The sequence below is a fragment of the Malurus melanocephalus genome, unplaced genomic scaffold, assembly GCF_030028575.1.
Source record: "Malurus melanocephalus ecotype Western Australia unplaced genomic scaffold, MMel_1.1 scaffold_2, whole genome shotgun sequence".
NCBI lineage: Eukaryota > Metazoa > Chordata > Aves > Passeriformes > Maluridae > Malurus > Malurus melanocephalus.
Genome location: NW_026623234.1, coordinates 5,863,013 through 5,870,665, shown reverse-complemented (window position 1 = coordinate 5,870,665; position 7,653 = coordinate 5,863,013). Strand labels below are relative to the sequence as shown.

The following is a 7,653-nucleotide window of genomic DNA, read 5'->3' as shown; positions in this document are numbered from 1 at the left end:
GACTTTTGGCAGAAATGTGTTTTTCAAATGTGTTTCCCTTTCTACTCTTCAGTGAAAGCACTGTTTCCACCTCCATTTATATATTGATTTTAGTTACAATTTCCAACACATTTTTGATTCTACGAGTTGGTAGATGTTAACTTACTGACTAACCAAACCTATGAACTTTTCATCTCTATTAAGACTGGGSATTCTGCTATCTATATCCTCTTTTGATTATTTTCTTTCTTTTTCTCTGTTCTTTTTCCTGACATCTGACTCTCCAAGAATTTTTCTGGAGCTTTGTCTTCTACTTCTGTAGTCAACTAAGCAGAGACATTATTCAGAGCTTCTGACTCATGCAGAAATATATAAATAACTCCAAGATCCCAATATCCAGGCAAGGAAGTTCCAATGGAAGTGTTTGAAATCAATGAGTCTGGACTTTGCAGGATGACTCATCTACTCCCATACATGTTTATTTGAAGAAAATAACAGAAGACTTGAGAAGYTCTTGTACACTGTAATAGTTTCACCCTTCTCCATCAACAGACATATGTGTGTGTTTGTGTGTAAGTGCGGGTTTTAATTTTTAAAGATTCCTTGAAGAGAAATTAGATCATTCCTTTCAGACAAAAACTCTTAATGAAAATTCTCACATCTCCCTTATCCCACCAAAAAAAAAAAAAAAAAAAAAAAAAAAAATTCAAGAAAAGCAAACTTTATTTTTCCATTGGTATGCCTTATGAACCCTAAAAAAGCAGAAGATGGAAGCACTAGTTGCATTTTATCTATAGACACTCCTGGAAGTTCTGATCTATTTCTTCAAATAAAAAAAAAAATACTAGAAGTGGGTATTTTCTCTTTCTCAGTTTTTTCCTTTAATTAAAAAAAGAAAAAAAAAAAGTAGAGTTGTGTCTAGAAGTAGTTTGCCATCACTTTGGTCTTTACAGGCTTGTTTCTATTTTTTAAAAAATTCAGACCAGTTCTATTTATTGCCTCAATACATTACTTAATACTTATTATATTTAATCTTAATAAATGATGCATAATATTTATAATTATTAAAATACCGATATTAATATGTAAGAAAATCTTTACATGACTGGGGATTATTTTTAATACAGTCAAACTTGTTAGGAAATCCTATTCATTGCCATACACACATCAGCACTAAATGTGTTTTATGTTCATATCTTTCCATAGCAACTATGTGATTGTAATAAAGTTTGTTCAGGTAAACCTTTGAAATTTGGAGTAATTTCTGACAGTAATCCTCAGGCTCTCTAATTTCAGTTTTGGTTTGCAGTACTTTTCTTCTTGCAGTCAACAACACAGTGAGACATTTAGGATTGAATTCAAACAACACTCTATTGTGGTTTAATCCCAGGTATCAACTAAGCCCCAGCAGCTGCTYGCTCACTCCCCCACCCCTGCTCCAGTGAGGAAAAAAGTGGATAGAAAAAGCAAACCTCATGGGCTGAGACAAGAACAATTTAATAATTAAAACAAAATATAAAATAATAATTAGACACTACTACTAATAATTGTAATTAAAAGGAGAAAGAATTAAAATCCAAGAGAAAAAAGTGATGGACAATACAATTGTTCACCACTCACTGACTGATGCCCAGCCTGTCCCCCAGCAGTCATTGGCACCTCATGGCCAACTCCTTCCCCATTAATATACTGGGCATGATATTCTATGGCATGAAATATCCCTTTGGACAGTTTAGGTCAGCTGTCCTGGCCCTCTTCCTCTCCATTTTTGTGCACTTCCTCACTGGCAGAGCACAGGAAGCTGAAATGTTCTTGATTTAGAGTAAGAACAACTCAAAACCAACTAAAACAACAGTGTGTTGTCAACATTATTCTCATACTAAATCCAGCACAGTTACTATAAAGAAAATTAACTCTAACCCATCTGAAACTGGGAGACTCTATCCCATTTTGCACCACCTGAGATGAGGTATTCGCACCACCCTTAAAAATCTTCAGCACAAACGCAGAGGYGCCCATCTGCTGTGGTTCACAGCTGCAACAATAGACACATTTTTACATGGAGATAACCAACTAAAACTATGTAACTATGTAAAAGGTGAACAAAGGGCATAGGAAACTTTTTGGCTCAGGGTTAAGTTTTTCCAAGGYAAATCAACACAATGCATCTATGCTTAACTACATGTATTACCAAAAAGAAAAAAACAAAAACAACCTAATCAAAAAAGAAGGAAAAGCTAGAGTAGCTCTGTTTCATATTTACATAGAGATTTTAATGTGCTGACGGTATTTTGGGTTTGGTTGGTTGGAGTTTTTTTGGTGTGTGGTAAAGATATTCTGCAAGTTTGCACTGACAGAGGAAACGGGATTATCTATTATACTTACTGTCTTCTCTGAACCTAAAATAGTAGAACAGACGCCTTGAAGAACCTCTTGGTGTATTTCTGGAGCAGTGAGTTAAAAAAGATTAGATCTTTTCTGTAAGGACTTCCTTCACATAAGTGGAAACAGATTTTCCTTTTGAAAAGACTCAGTTTTAGTTTATTTTTTCCCTGCTTGACTTTTATTCGAACCATTCTGGTTTTGTCTGCTTATGAAGAGCACATGGTAATTYGGAAACTTACGGATCACTGTACTTTAACTGATGATGAAGGCTGTCTGGCCTTTTAAAGCTTACAGTATGCTAAGAAGACATGTACACCTGGTGTGATTCCCATCATAATGTGCATGTCAATTGTAGAAAATGAATTAACTTGTAAAGTTCTCAAGTGGTGAGARAAACTATGCCCCTTGGATCTGCAATGATGAACATGTAAACAGACAAACCAGACAAACAAGATTGTTAAGGCTTTTCCATTCTCTTTAATTGAATCAGAAAATTCTCCTGAAGAATTTTACACCTCAGGCAACATGTAAATTATTTGGGGAACAATAAAGCACTCTTCACAAATGGATTCATATTCAAGAGCTCCTCATTACATCTAGCACACAAGTTTTGTTGGTAAAACTTATTACTTAAAACAAGAGGTGCTTAGGGTATTTATCTACCCTCAGTTATAATCTGGGAGGAAAAGTACTGTTTACTTGAGTGAATGTGAAAAAATGTATCTGTTTGGTACATAAGAAGAGCTGCTTATCCTAGAATAACTGTCACCTTTGCAATGCCTTTGGTACAGATTTGAAAGAATATGTAGTTCCAGTAGAATATTTTCCACCTGAGAAATTGGAAGTGCCTTTTAAAGGTAAGCAAAACCCATAACTCCATTTTGTAACCCAGGAAAAGATGTACTATTGCGGAAAAAAAAAGCAACTCTCTCCACCTATTGGCATCCACATTGGGTCATTTCCATTCACCAAATGAACATTTGTTCACTGGATGAGCTTTCTTATTAACTGCTTCAATTGTTAGGACACATAATACATGTTCACAATATGCATTCACTACATAGAGAGAAATATRTGCTTAGCACCAGTGTTTATCCACACCACTATGACTGCTGGCCCATGCTTGAGGCAGTTCTCTTTGTGAAAGTAGAAGCATCTTCCTGAAGCTGAGCAACTGGCAGCTGTTTGGGTTCACTGCTAGGTTTGGTTCACAGCTCCCACTYCTGGGTAACTCACTTGTAAACTATCAGAGCTGAAATCTTCCTTTTCATAAAGTAGCACTAGGAGATACTGTTTCCTGACCTTACTCTTTACTACGATCTCCTCGTGATGAATGAAGAAAGGGCTTAAATTATTCACACTGTCTTCTTACCCGGCTGGCAGTAGGGAAATAAAGGCTTTTTTTTTTTTTTTCTGTTTCCTTTTTCCTTAAGGAAACTTCACATGAGGGAAACACTACAGTGTGTTTACTCACTTCATACAAACTGCTGTGAGCACAGAAAATCTGTCCTTCCTCCTTCCCACAGAACATGTCTCTCCTAGCTGCTGGATGGTCTGCCAGATGGATCAGCCTCTGGGTTGACACTGTGGCCTACAAACGCGTCCTGTGCGATGTTGTGCGCTGATGGCACCATGGCCCTCCGTGGCTTCACGAGGCTGAAGATTCCCGCCTGCAGTAGAGTCACCTGTGGGAACAGGAAACCTTCYCTTCGAACTCACCTAGGCACAGGACACATCCACCGTTTCCTACTGTCACTGTGCGAAGCCCAGGGGTGACAACCCTGCTGCGTCCCCGAGGAGACGCGCGATCACCCGCCTCCCCGGCCTCTCCTCGCTCAACCCTCTGGACCCCGCCGCGGCCGGGCAGCGGCCTGCGCCCATCAGGCCCCGGTGCGGGCAGCCCGCCCAGGTGCGGACAATGCGGCCGAGCCCCGGCTGCTGAGGCGGAGGCGGCACCGCAGCGAGGACGCAGCTTCCCCTCGGGGCGGCCCTGCGGCGGRGAGCGCCCTGGGCCAGCGAGCACTGGCCCCCTGCACGGGCGCTGCCCCTCGGAGCTTCCCTTCATCGGGAACGGGAACTCCAGCGCCCATCCCGCGCCTCTGCCCCGGGGCTGCGCGGGGGCGGCCGCGGCTGTACCGGCGCCCGCCGGCTCAACCAACTCCGCACGGCACAGCGCCGCGACCGGGGGCGCCCGCCCCCGGCACCAGGATTGACCGCCCTGACAGCCAATCGGCCGTGAGCAACCCCCGCAGCTGCCCAATCACCGCTCCGGAAACGGGATGTGGGCGGTGCCCCGGGGGACAGCGGGCTCGGTGGCGCCGCGGCCGAGGAAGGGCGAGCGCGGGGGCGGCGGCGCGGGCGAGCGCGGCCGGGCTCCGGCCGGCACTGCCGCAGGGATGGCGGCGGCCGCGGCGAGGGGCTCAACCCCCGTGGGGAGCGCTGCGAGCCGCCCCGTGACCCGCTGAGCGCCCTCCGCCTGCGCGCTGCCGTTACCCCTCCCCGCGGGCCGGCCCGGCTCTGCAGTCGCCATAGAGACCGCGCCGCACGCCATGGGGCGGAGGCTGGGCCGGGGGGCGCCGCTGTAGCCCCCGCCCCGCGCCGCGCACACCATCCCCTGTGGGGCCGGGGGCGCCGCCAGGGACTCGCCGCGCCGCCCCGAGGAGCCGCCGCCTCGGCCCCGTTCCAGGTGAGGATTCGCGGTGCTGCGCCGCGGCCGCCGCCGTTACCCCGCGCCCCGTCCCCGGGGGCGCTCCGGCCGCCTCGGCGGGGCGCGGCCCGCGGGCTCCGCCGGCCCGGCCGCAGCGGCTGCTGCGTGGGAGCCGCGTCGCGGTTTCTCTCCCCGCGGGAGAGGGAGTTTGCCGGGCGCGGGAGCTCCGGGGGCCACGGCCCGCCCCGAGAAGGGCTTATTCCAGTGGGGCAGGACGGGACGGGGCGATCCCGTCGCTGGAGTTAAGGTCGGCAGGTCTGGCGGGCTCCAGCAGCAGTCACCGCTGCCCCGGCCTCCACGGAGAACTCAAATTTATAGGCACGAGATTTTTTTTTTTTTTTTTTTTTTCCCTCCCACTTGCTGCAAGAAGGCAAACGGTGCAGAAATGTACGTGTTCTGACGGCGAAAGATGTCTGTTTTAAAATAGCTGCGTCTGTATTTCCATCTCTGGGTTGTGGCTTGCGTGTGACGGCTGCTGTGTGGGCACGGCTGGATGGGGAAGCGGGCTGTCTGTCGCCTGGCGCTCTAAGTGCTGGAGCCATTAGCGGCACTTGCATCGATCCGTGCATACAGATATGCCTGGCTAGGCCGCGGGTGCGCGCACCACGGCGGTCACGGCGAGCACACAAACTGCGTGTGGAACGGCTTTGTAAATACGTTATCATACGTACTTTTAGCTTTACCAAGAGGAAAGGGGAAAGCACCTTGTTCCCAAGTCTACAGATGATCTCTAGAGCTGCAGCGGCATCCTTAGGCTTCTGTGTCGCTCTAGAGGAAAAGCACTGAGAGGACAAAGCTCGCTACGAGGTTTGTAACCTCTGGTGTGAGCCAGAGCAGTTGGAAACAACTGCTGGTGTGAGTGGGGATGGGAGTGCAAATGATAATAATAATGATGTATTATCATGGGGGCGGAGGGAGATGGACACAAAGGAATGACCCCGGAGTGTACCACCGCCTTTTGAGAGCCTTCTATCGTATTTATAATTAAGCTGGAAAGGGCTATAAGAAATGAGTTATGAAATATGTTGTAGCGGCTTTCTTAGTTAGACTCTATGTGCAGAACCAGTGTGATTTCAGCTTAAATGTTCTGAATTAGTACACTATATTAGAGGAATGTTGAGAGCCTTAAAATAAATAATATTCTATTTATTTAAGTATCTTGTTAGCCTTAAAGCATGTGATTAGTTTCCATGTTGTGGTTCTAGAAAAAATGAGTAGGTTTTTTTAACGTATTCTGTGTAGTTAATGCCATGCCTCTGTTGAACACAAGCTAGCTATGCTTGTAGGTGTCTTAGTTCATTTTAGCTGTTGTATCTGAGAAAACAAAAGGTTAGGGCATATTTTGCTGCTCTTGTTTTATTTTGGAAAGGTTTTTTTAGGTCTTGATTATATGAATTCATGMTACAACAATACTTAACATTTTTATTCTGTGTTATATTGTCCAGAACACCTTCTTGATGCTGWTTCATTTGCTTTATAGTGTGAATTATGTTTAACAAAGTAGTAAAACTTTCTTAACTTGTTAAACCAAAGGTATASTTGTTAATATTTGTTTGTCTGTCAAAGGAATTATATATAGGAAAGTTTGAGTGCAATAGTATGAGTAGTCATTTGTCAAAAGTTATTTTTAAAACAGTGCATCAAGATACAGTTAAAAAAATTATCTCTAACAAATACTTTGTTCTTCTCTAATATRTTGTGGAGGTACCATTATTTACTTGAAGCTCAGCATCTTTTTAAACGTCCCGATTGGGAAGGATGAGGTTAGAATGAGAAGAACAAATTGAGCAACTGGAATACTCATGTTATTACTCATGTTTAGTGTAGTCACTGTGCTGCTGCTGTATACTGCAGGCTCTGATACTTCTAAAATCACAAATTTCATAGAAGCATTTCTCAATGTGGCTGCTTGTATCAAGAAGATTTTTGAGTATGACAGAAGAGAGATATGAGTGGGGTTTTCCTTGTACAAAACTGGCTTCTAAATGATCCGTTTCTACCAGTGCTAGATATATGTGTGCAGAAGGTTAAGCGTTTGTTTAGTGTGTGAAGTTGCAGTGTATGGTATATTAATATACTACTCTGTTTTCTGTTTTAGTAAGGGTTTGTTTATCTASTGGGAATGAATTGGTACTTTACAAAGGAGATTGACGGTTTCTGTGTTTTCCCGTGTCTTGCCTTGTCTCTTTCTTTTTCTCTGGGGAAGGACTACACAAAGCCTTTGTGTTAGGCTAGAGGGGGGGAGAAGCAGCTGCCTTTGCAGTACAAGACACCAGGATTCGTTGTGGTCTCACAGGAGTTTGTTGTCATACTTGGACCAGCCACTGTCCTTCCTCCTTAGTTCTGTGAAAACATTCTCACCTCAAGAAACTTGAGCTTCGTTTGACTGATCTCACAGAGCAGTGTGCTGTTCCATGGGTTGAGCAGGATCAGTCTGATGAGTCAGTTGTTAAAGTCTTGGTGGGCAGGAATTAAAACGTACAAAATTGCCTAAATACAAGGTGTATCTTAAGGAACTCAAGAACTACAGATCACTTTTGTTTGAAAATGGCTTGTTAAATTGACATCTTGTTCATGACTGG

General features: G+C 44.8%; 1 protein-coding gene across 3 annotated transcripts in view; it reads left to right on the top strand.

The window, feature by feature from the left end:
• Positions 1–4,736: 4,736 nt before the first annotated feature.
• The window catches only part of TTBK2 (tau tubulin kinase 2), a 77,863-nt gene continuing 74,946 nt past the window's right edge, over positions 4,737–7,653 (top strand). For 2 of the 3 annotated variants that reach the window (XM_057366117.1, XM_057366107.1), the window contains exon 1: positions 4,737–5,050. The gene's annotated coding sequence lies outside the window, so the exon portion shown is untranslated. The remainder of the gene's footprint in view (positions 5,051–7,653) is intronic. The other variant, XM_057366127.1, reaches the window with a different exon arrangement.